The sequence below is a fragment of the Poeciliopsis prolifica genome, unplaced genomic scaffold (genome assembly GCF_027474105.1).
Source record: "Poeciliopsis prolifica strain line A6 unplaced genomic scaffold, Auburn_PproV2 SCAFFOLD044, whole genome shotgun sequence".
NCBI classification, from domain to species: Eukaryota; Metazoa; Chordata; class Actinopteri; order Cyprinodontiformes; family Poeciliidae; genus Poeciliopsis; species Poeciliopsis prolifica.
The window spans coordinates 1,101,383-1,112,493 of NW_026562419.1; the positions used below are offsets into that span (position 1 = coordinate 1,101,383).

General features: G+C 37.6%; 1 long non-coding RNA gene across 2 annotated transcripts; it reads right to left on the reverse strand.

The window, feature by feature from the left end:
• Positions 1–2,084: 2,084 nt before the first annotated feature.
• Positions 2,085–4,266, reverse strand: LOC129376655 (uncharacterized). Of its 2 annotated transcripts, XR_008607790.1 has the most exons (4): positions 4,175–4,266; positions 3,971–4,056; positions 2,972–3,094; positions 2,085–2,424 (listed from the first exon to the last, which is right to left on the reverse strand). It is a non-coding gene; the product is annotated as an uncharacterized LOC129376655 (long non-coding RNA). The 2 variants fall into 2 exon arrangements; XR_008607789.1 differs by having other exon boundaries at positions 3,971–4,260.
• Positions 4,267–11,111: the final 6,845 nt, after the last annotated feature.

Sequence of the window (11,111 nt, forward strand, 5' to 3'; positions counted from 1 at the left end):
GCAGCAGTAGCTCTGCGTTCTCGCTGCTTCTGCGTCGACCCTTTTCAAGCTGCTTCCGACCTGCAACTCGCAGATGAACGTTAACTCTGCAGGTTTCTGCAGCTCTCCAGCCACTTTCACCTCCTCAATACATGTCAGCATGGAACAAATTCAATGCATTTTGGCATTTAGACGTAGTGAAAAGGTCAATACGTCTGAAGGTTAAATTGAGCATCAGAACAGGGGATAAGTGGGGGTTTGAGGCATTTTGGCGGCCAGGCTGGTCTGACTAAAACAGAAACTGCTTTTGGGTTTTGGGTTTTCACCATCCGTGCCATCTCTCCACGCCTGAAATAGAGAAAGAGTCAAGCAAGGCACAGTTTGTGGATTGAAAGGTATTGCTGATGTCACAGGGGAATTAAATGAGATATGAGAAAAAAATGCCCAGACAACCAAGAATTGCAGAAAACTTTCTCTGAGGTCATAATATGTTCACTAAAATCAGACGATCAATGAGTGAAACCGCGTCACCTGGTAGAAGAGGCTGGAAATCCAGATCCATCCTGTGATATATGCAGAGCTGCAGGTATAGAAATGTGAAACACTGGAATGTTTAACCATAAAACAAACATTTTTCATACGGCAGAAGTGTAATTACAAGAAATTTAATTTAGAAATAACTTGGAATGTGTTGCAAAACAGCGTATTGCCTAAAGAAGAGGGATGGAGCGGCCGAAATTCACATCCGGTGTACCGCAAGGTTTCACCTTCGGGCCCTTCATATTTAATATCTACATCGTGGCTCAGATTACAACAAATAACAGGATAAGTATAAATACTTAGCAAGTATTTCAGTCAAGTTTCTATCACTTGAAATAGGACAAAACAAATTTTAATCAAGATTTAGGAGCTGGTTCTGCTGACATTTTATTCACCATTAATTAAACTTTTCAATTATCTGGTACTTTTTCATCAATATTATAGAATAATTAGCTTAAAGCAGTCAATCAAGTTAATGTTGGTTTCATTTCTTAGGGCTCAAAAGCAGCTCTAACCAGTCTAGGTTCAAAGAAACTCGGTGTTTCAGCAGTTTTGCAGTTTTCTGGAAGTTTGTTCCAGATTTATGTTGCATAGAAGCTGAATGCTTTGGTTCTGGTTCTGGGGATGCATAGCAGAACCAGAACAAGCTCCTATGTATTACCAAGAAGTTACTTGTAAGTTAGTTTTCCTCATTTCAAGCATTTCAAGAATGTTTCACCTGAACTCAAATTAAAAACACTTGGTGAGATTTTGTGTTTGTGCCGTCGTTATGCAGATGATGCAGCTCTACATCACAGTGTCACCAGGTAACGATGAACTAGTAGAAACTTAGAAAAAATAAATGCATAGAGGCGCCATAACTTCCTCCAGCTGAACAGAAACAAACTGAAGTTTTTTTTTTCTGACCTCTAATCTAGAACAAATTTTCAGAAAACTGAAAAACAGCCGAAACGAAGAGGATTTAAGCGGCTGAATCCTGAACTTCATCCAGTTATAACGCCCAGACTGGTGTGCATGAGGAATATTCACTTCTGCCTCTCAAACTTCCACTAAGAGGTTTTAAATGCAAAAGGAAAGAAGTTTTAAGCTTTAATTATTCAATACCCTCAACTTCTCCTTCATGTCTTCTCCTTCAGTTGCTCTCTGAACGTCATAAAGGTCGTTCAAAGCTGAGCTGCACAGTTTAATGAATCACAGTTAGCATTATAGAAGAATCAGCAAAATGTGACAAAATAATATCGCTGATGTCTGCAGTTTTCACAATTAAATGATTTTCCACGGTTTTATTTCAAATGTTAGTTTTTGAAAAAGTTGCAAAAAATGGTTCACTAATTAAACGTCTCAAAAACCAAAATATGACTTTTTGAAATAGTAACAAATAAAAATGTTCACTATTGGTGTTTTCAAAAAACATGCAGTTTTGGCACCAAAAATGTGTTTTTTTTTTTGCATAAAAAATATGTTTATAGTCTAAAGACATCGAGAAAAATCTAAAACATCTAAAATGTCCTCAAAAATACACAAAGAAAAACAAATACATAATAAATGTCAAAGGACCCAGAATATTTTGTTTATTTAAAGTTTATTACATAGTTGCATAATAAACATTATTTGGTTTATTTTAACACTATTTGTTTGTCTTATTTAACACGTCTTCATCAGGGTTACAGTTAACAAACAAAACCTGAACAAACAAAGTTTTTCTTCTTTATCATCATTATTTTCAGTCTTTCAGGCACAAATTTAAGATGGCAGGAAACAGACAGAGGCTGAATTTAGTGACAACAGCTCCTCTCTGTGGTGAAGGTTGGGCAGCTGAATGGAGAGAAGGAGAAGGTTCGGTAGCTGAATGGAGAGAAGGAGAAGGTTCGGTAGCTGAATGGAGAGAAGGAGAAGGTTCGGTAGCTGAATGGAGAGAAGGAGAAGAAAACCATCAAAATTCAGCTGGGAACTGGAGGAAACTGGAGGGAACTGGAGGAAACTGGAGGAAACTGGAGGGAACTGGAGGAAACTGGAGAGAACTGGAGGGAACTACTTCCTGTTTCACAGCAACACAGTTTCATCTTTCAGTTTTCTCCGCAAATATTTATAACTCAGTGTTTATTGCACTATAAAACTCAGTAAAAATCACAGTTTGAAGATTTTGTGTAAGTATGTTCAGAGTAAAGTAGAAACTCGAATATCTATATTAATATTTCAGTTACTGTTGTGCAGATTTTCCATCTTTGAAAATCCCACATTTAGCCAATGAAGGACTTTCATTCACATGTGAATCAATGCATCATTTTTAAATCAGGAAGTTGGGAAAACTTTATGAAGATTAGATCAGGACATGCATGGCCAGTAAGATAAGAATATGAAACACATAGAAACAGAATAAAGAATAAATTAATTTAAAATCTAATTAAAATAATTTGTATATATTTCTGTTAGCAGATCAAAAAGAGTTTACCTGTAGAGGGAACAGAGTCACTGTCAAATATGTTCCCAAAGTATGTGTAATTGAAGTGATAAAAATGGGTAAAATCATAATCATCATAGAATTCATCGTCTGGCTGGGATGAAACAGCAACACCTGCAGACGTTGTAAAAGTTACAAGTTAAAATCATTCAGTTCTGCACAACTGCAGACTAAACTAAACATGCATGTCTGTAAACCTGCATGTTTTAGTTCTCACCCTGGATCAATTAACATTGACATTAACAGAAAGTAATAACTGTAGCAGGGACCAAAACTAAAACATGCAGGACTTTAATCAGAAAAGGAACCTGAGCTGATGCAGTGGCTGATGTGCTTCTAGTTTTCATTGTAACATTCTTTCTTCTTAAATGATCCTTTTCCTATTTCTCAGGTTGTTTGAGTTGGTTTTGTTAGTTTCTGTGTTCCTTCGTTCCTTTTCTTTGATGACATCAGAATGTTTCAGAGTGGCCTACTCAAAGTCTGGAAAATGAAAATGCTGTGGCTTGACCTAAAGCAGAATTTGAAAAAGGCGTTTTGTGTTTTCTCTGGCTCTCTGAGAATTGTGAAAGGCTTAAGGCATAAAAGCAGAACTCGGCGAAGGGAAGATACTTCAATACAAAACTGCATGTGGAAAAAAAATCACTTAAACTTTAAATGCAAATAAAAATCTGTGAAAATAATTTAGCAAAAAGATTTCTTTTTTTTCACCCGTATAAAATAATCTGAACTATTTTTCCAAACTCAGAAGCTGTTTTCCCTGTTTGTTACAAACTAACTTGGCTGGTTTGAGTCACTAATAATCCATTGATTCTTAACTTCTGCCTCTCAAACTCAAATTCGACCCATTTTGTGTCAGCTGAGCTCAAATCCTAACAAAGAAACACTGGAACAGTAAATCAGCAGCAGCAGCTCTTCCATCAACCTCCTCGTATCAAAACAATGAAGCTACAAGTCGGAATAAAAACATTCAGACGCCTGAAAAAAACTCACCAAGAGCCGAGATCAGCAGAAAAACATAAAACGTTTCCATCGTCTCGTCCGGCTCTCCGCGTCTCCTCAAACGCTCTCCTGACCGACTTTAATGGTCACCAAACATGTGAAAACGAAACAGGGAACTAGTTCAAGACTCTAGTCATTGGTTTCCTCTAGAGTTTCAAAGTCTATAGATGCAACAGTTTCAGAGTCTATACATACCAAAGTGTAAAAGACAAAGAGCAGCACCCAGCTGACACGATGAAAGACGTTTCTCAAACTGATCTGAAAGATCCAGAATCCCATCAGAACAATGTCTGTCTTGGGGGCGTTGGCTTGTTGGCTTGTGCACTGAGCTACCAAACAGCTGACAGGAAACAGAAATTATTGCTCTGAAGCAAAGAGAACATTCTGTACACATGTGGCTGATGTCACATGTGTGGCTACTATTGGCTAAATCTCTTTAAGTGAGATTCGCCACCTTTCTTTATGCTTTCTTTCTAAGTGACACTAAAAGTCTCAGGTTGTCTCACCAGCGAAGTGCTGCTGATCCAGATTCTGATTTATTCATATTTTCTTTCCGGTTTATGTAGCTGAATTGTATTTCTGAGGATTTCCAGACAACCACGACTCGCTGTGTTGGCGATTTGTCTGAAGGCAGAAGCAGAAGGTCTGTTGTTGAATATGGTTGGTGATTTTGTTCCACGGGTTGGATCTGATGTAGAAGAAAAATTCTGGAAGGATCTCATTTATTCAGCCAGTCCTCATATAATTATCCACACCTCCAAGCAGCTTGACTGAAAGGAAATGGTGCCTTGGCTCCGAGATCTTGTTTTTGTTGAAACACACTTCTCTGTCTGCTGTGTGTGTCTGGCACGCTCTGCATATTGTCACCTTCCTCTTTCGATAACAGATTCCCGTTTCAGAGTGGCTAATGTCTATTTCTTCTTATAATTTGTCCTTAACTTTCCACCAAATCTTTACTCAAACCCTGTTCGTGGTGACGCTCTAAACCAGAAGGTGGGCCCAAATTCCATCTACCTATAGGGCCTCATACCAGGTTGAGGCGTATCTGAGATCAAGAGACACTTGAGACTCATGTTAGCCTTGAAAACAGGAAGTTATTTCTGGTTTACAAAGTATTAACCTCAAGGTTTTCTCTTACGCCTCCTTGAAAAGGTTATTTTTGCTCTATGGTCTATTCAAAACAAGCTCATTACCTATTTTGCACAAAATCATTGTCACTTTAAATCCAAATAAGCTCAACTTAAACTGCACTCGCACGTGAAAATGGCTGCAAACAGATGTACAATCATACATCTGTACATCTTTGAAAAGCAGAAGTGAAGCCTGCTGCACAATCAGCAAGAATGCAGCAAGTGGTTTCTGGATGGCAAAGGCAGCAACAAAACACTTGTCTTTTCCAGCAGCCATTGTACACAGCTGGAACTCAGCTTTGGTTGCTAGGTAACTGGTGGAACTCCGGTGGGGTTGCTAGGTAACTGAGATTAAACTACTCAGTCGACGAATTTGGTGGAAACTGACAGAAACATTGTTTTGGATTTCAATACAGAGTTAAAATGCTTAACACAGTTTTTAGATCTTTATTTGTACAAATGAAAGGAAATGGAATCCCAAAGTGTAGAGGAACATTTTTTACAGTTTATTTTCCCAACAGAATCAACCTTAGTAAATGGACAACATTGCATGGTAGAGGAAATACTGTCATTACTTGGATTATTTTAATACACTTTAGTCATCAAAACCCTTTTCAACAAAGGACAAAACAATGAGGGTAAAATATTCTTTAACTCTGAAAATTAAAATTTTCAGGCTTTCATGCACAAATTTAAAATTATAGGAAGCAGGCAGAGGCTGTATTTGGTGACAATCTCCTCTCTGTGGTGAGTGTTGAGCAGCTGAAAGGAGAAGAAGAAAACCAGTCAGCTGGAATCCAAAGTGTCATTAAAATCACAGTTTTAATGAGGAATCTGGTTGTCAGGAAATTACATTTTCTGCTTTAATCTCATTTGATTTTAAGTGCAAGTGAAACTGGATAATGTGTGTAGAAACTCCTCATGATTAGCTCTTGACTTTTTGCAGTAAAAATCTTAAATCTTGATTCTTCAACTATTTGTTACTTTGTTTGGGATTCTTTAGGACACTGTGGCTGGAAAACAGGCCCACATCATCAACCCTCCACTACTGTGCATTTGACTAATGAAGCGCTGATGCATCAAAATAACCACAGCAGGAGGTTCTGTGAGTTTCAGCAGAGCAGGTCAAGGTTACCTGAGGAGGGAAGGATGCTGGAGTCGTTTCCAGCTGGTGGTTCTAATGTTGCTTCACCGCTTCCAAAAATCTCGTCTCCAACATCTCCATCATCTTCATCATCTACAGAACTGTAGTCTTGTGAAAAGACGGCGACACCTACGGATAAAACGGCCAAAACAAACCATACAAATGTTACCAGATTTACTTTTAAAGAAACTCAAGAACTCTTGTTGAAATGTCAGGAGATTAAAGGAAACATTGCAGCAGAATGTTGGTTTATTTCATGTTTGTTTCTCTAGTATTTGTGGTTTTCAGCACCACTTCTTCACCTCCAGCTTCCTGCAGGAAGCAACCAGACACATCTGAGTGGTTATTACCAAAACTACAGCTGCTGATGTTTCTGATCCACTGCCAGATAAACTCATCTCGCTCTTATTTTAACATCTCATTAAATCCTAAATCTAGCAGCTTGTTTATGAATAAACACACAAAGTCAGACATAAAGCATAGAAAAGGTGTGAATATTTATTACAGAATCTGATAAAACAACAAACAATATCTTGTAGTTTTATATACAGAGCTAATATGTTGTGCTCTTAAATGCTGAAATCACATTTTTGTTATTTGCACTCAGTTTAACTTTTACTGTAAATGAATTGAAGCTAGATCATTTTTTATTATTATTCTGAGCAGAAGGTGGTTTAATGAGCCACATATCAGTCAATCAGCTTTCACTCTTCTGAACCCACAACCCACAAACTATCTGCTGGTGATGTTTTCCATCAGAATCTATTTTTTAAAAACTATAACATGTTCAGAATTAAGTAGTAATTTGTTACATTTCCTTGAGGAGCTTTTTTGAGGAAATGTGTTTCTAGGAGTATTTTTACCACACTGTACTTTGACGACTTTTATTGTGAAGTATTTCTGCTCTTACTTGAATAAAGTTTCTGAACGAAGAACAAACAAAATTTCACCAGAAACAGACACACACCTGCAGTTTTGTCAAAGTTTCATAAGATTTTTATTGAAAAAAAAATTATTTGGAAAAATTTACTTTTCCCTGATTTTGTTATTTTTTGTCAGTTACATAAATTATTAATAATTTTGTCCTTAAAATACTAAAGTTTCCACTTAACTTTGTATTTTGGTCCATCTGATGATGCAACGTTTAAATATTAAATGGTTGACAAAGTCATCAGTTTCTCAATACTTTTTACCAAATACTTTTTCACTCTTGAGTCATTTCTTCAGCAGCTACTGTTTGCTTTTACTTGAGTAAAATTTGTTGAAATAGAGCTACTTTTACTTGAAAACAGCTTTTGGGAACTCCACCAGCGCCGTGCATTTCATGTTTATTCAGCTTAGTTAATATTCAACAAGATGAAGAGAATCCACATCGTCTCGTTGCAGACAGATTAATTCATGAAGCTTTTTCTCCACAGTGACAGAAACCACTGACTGTTGCCCCGGTAATATAAACAGTGAAATTAAACAACTCCTCCAACGGACAAATTTGTCAGTGGGCGGAAAAATGTCCAACTTCCTCCTGATGCGCTTGGATTTCCAGTTGCAGTGATTATAAGTCAGGAACTCTGTTCATGTGTACCAAGAGGTCTGGAGTTAATCTGTCAGAATTTCATGGTTTTCTAAAACGGAAATCCCCTGACATGTCAAAGAGTAACCCAAAAAAACATCCAGATCACGTCAGGCCTTTGGCAGCGCTCATGAACAGTAACCAACAAAAGCACCATCTACAGGAGAGTTTCAAGGCCAGATCCTCTGCTGACCCAAAAACAAACACAACGCTCCGACTCACATTTATCAGCAAACATCTTGATGATCTCCACACTGCAAGCTCTCGATTATCAAGCATTTGTGATCTACTTTCCAGGGCAAATGTCTTGAAATAAGACAAAACTAACTTATAGTAACTTTTAGCAACGTATCTGAGCTTGTTTTAAGCAAATGATTCCTTAATAATATCGATTAGAAATAAGATTCTAACAACAGAGAAATAAAATGTAAGAGGAAGTGGGACTCTTTTATCAAGATGAAGAAAATATTGTGGTTTGTGTCGCGTTACATCTGACATAAAACTAACTGCATTTAAGGAAGAGAGCATTATGCCAAGAATGAAACACGGTGGTGGTGGTGTCATGCTCTGGGCTGCTTTGCTACTTCAGGACCTGAACGACTTCCAGTAACGGCTGGAACAAAACCAAAACATTGTTTTGGCACAAAGATCCAGTTGGTACACGTCCAAATGACTCAAACAATCAGAAGTTTTCGAGTGGCCTAGTCAAAGTCTGGACAAAGGCAGGTGATTCGTACCTAAATTTCTCCAGATATCTGTCAAAACACTCAAAATCTTGACAGCAACCAGTCAGATTAGCTTCTTTTCTTTAACTGATCAGAATTTAAAAACAGTTTTTAGAGTTTTGCTTTAAATATTAAAGCAAATCTCTGAGTGGAAAATACTTTTTCACGACACTTTATGTGAATTATCAGCTCATTAACATGAAAAAAACCAAGTTATTCTAAATCAGGGGTGTCCAAAGTGTGGTCAGAGGGCCATTTGAGGCCCTTTCAGTCGTTTTTAGTGGCTGCTGGACGCAATTTATGAGATTTTTAATGACATATTTATATATTTAATAGAAAATGAGTGTTCTTTTTTTATTATTTTGATTTATTTTTGCTTTTATTTTAATGTCATAGTAAGTGGGGCCACAAATCTCCAGCAACATTTAAGACCAAAACAGACTCCGACAGTTAATGAGACGGTTCTTTCTTTTGTTGATGGCAATAAACTAAAATTGATAATTTGACAAACAACTTTAGAAACTGTGCAGCTTTAAGATCCTTTTTTTTGACCATTTCATTCAAAATATTACATGTTAATTTGTTGCTGAGCAGGAAAAAAGAAAATAATTAACAAGAAAACCATTTTTGCATTTTTAAGTAAAAAAACAAATAAAGAAGAAGTGATTTTAATTTGGTGATTTTGGACATCACTGTCCAAAATAATGATTAAAAAAAGCATCTTTTATATATTTTCTGTTAGAAAAAACAATTGTTCTCAATTTTCCTTCTTGTTTTCCATAAACTAGAGGTTTATTTGAATCATGTCATTAATTTTCCTCCAATTTGTAACTCCACCGTGTCGTTTACAACTGATGAAGCTCTGCCAGAGTAGCAGCAGCAGCAGCCACTTTTCAGCTCCCCGCCCTCCAGAACCACAAGAATGAAACACGTGCCACTAAAGACGGAGTAAAGACTTTCAAACACCTGAAAGAAACTCACCGAGAGCCGAGATCAGCAGGAAAACCTGCATCGCCTTCATGGTCTGGTCTTCCTCTGCTGGTCGTCTCCAGCTGGCGGCGGGTGCAGCGGCGGGTGCAGCGGCGGGTGCAGCGGCGGGTGCAGCGGCGGGTGCAGCGCTCGGCTGCGTGGCTTTATGAGGAGTGATCAAACATTTCACAGTCAGCCGACGAAGTCAAACGTCAATACAGGAACTGGCTAACCGCAGCGTGAGGACCTCATCAGATGTGCATCATCTTGAGCCGACTGCCATGAAAAGTACTGCAAGTATGTGACTGATTTACTGCAGAACATGTTGGAAAAGTTTATACTTCCTGAATTTTTAAACTGTTCAATCTGATACTTTACTGTGTTGAACACAAAGCAGTTGCATAATTTTAAGGTTTTATCCATTTGTGTCGACTCTGACTTCATCTGGGTGCCACGACTTTAAACAAGGTTATTACATATTTTCCAGACATTTTATAGCACAATCAAATAATTACATTTTACCTTCAGTTGTAGTAATAATTCTGTATGTGTCAAAAATAACTTAAAAGAAATTTGACTTCAATTTAGTGCCGTATCTGAGGTCTCTGTCTCTTTAAGAAGCTCCTACACTTTCCACCATTGCAGCAATGCTTCTCCATGATGCAATCGTTTAAAAGTGTTTTTAGGAGCTGAGACGTGCAGAGTGAATTGCTGCTGCCACTAGTCTGGAGGAGCCGTGCGCTCTGTGGGGCGAAAACTCGACTGAGGACTGAAGCTCCAAGGCGGTGAATCATTTGAAATAACGAAATAATCCTCAAAACGTCGGTTCTGTTATGATAATCACAACATCCCTACTTGTAGCATTTCACCATGAATCAGACGAAGCTGTGGTTTTGGTCTAGTTCCTACTGCAAATATCTTAGTACACTTGAAAGGACAAATTGACTTTTCAGTAAGACTCAGCAGTTTGTTTTAAGTCAGTAATTCCTTAATATTAACTTATGTTGTGGGAAAAATGTCTTGTTATAAGTGAAATAATCTGCGGTGGATTAAGGGATTTGTGTTGTTATGTTTCTTTTAATCTAAGCACAGTATTGTTTATAAACAGGTTTGATTAATATCTGTTGTTTTGGCATTAATAAAACTTTGTTTCTTCAGAAATTCAACATCTCACCAACTTTTTACTTTGAAGAACTGAAAGTTGCATCAAACAAATATGTCAACAAATATGTTAGAGGCACAGAGAGCCGGAGAGAAACAGGAACCTGTTTTCAGCACCGAACTTCGTCTTCCTTCCTAGATGTTTGTGGCTTTTAATCAGCATTATCTCCTCTGTGATGTTCTGCTTTCTGCTCAAGTGGAGGAAACAGGAACAGTGAAAAGAAATCTCATATTTAAATATAAATATACTTTGAGTGAAAAAGACGGTTCGTCTACTGATTCTAGTGGAAAATGTCTGGGCAAAAATCCCCTCACTGCAACCCAGAATGAGCGACTTTGACTTTTATCTTAACGTGGCGTTGATTTGTAACATCACAACCCCTGCAAAGAGTTCCTGCATGTTTGGTCAGCTGGTTCTGCTGCTGCATGCCCT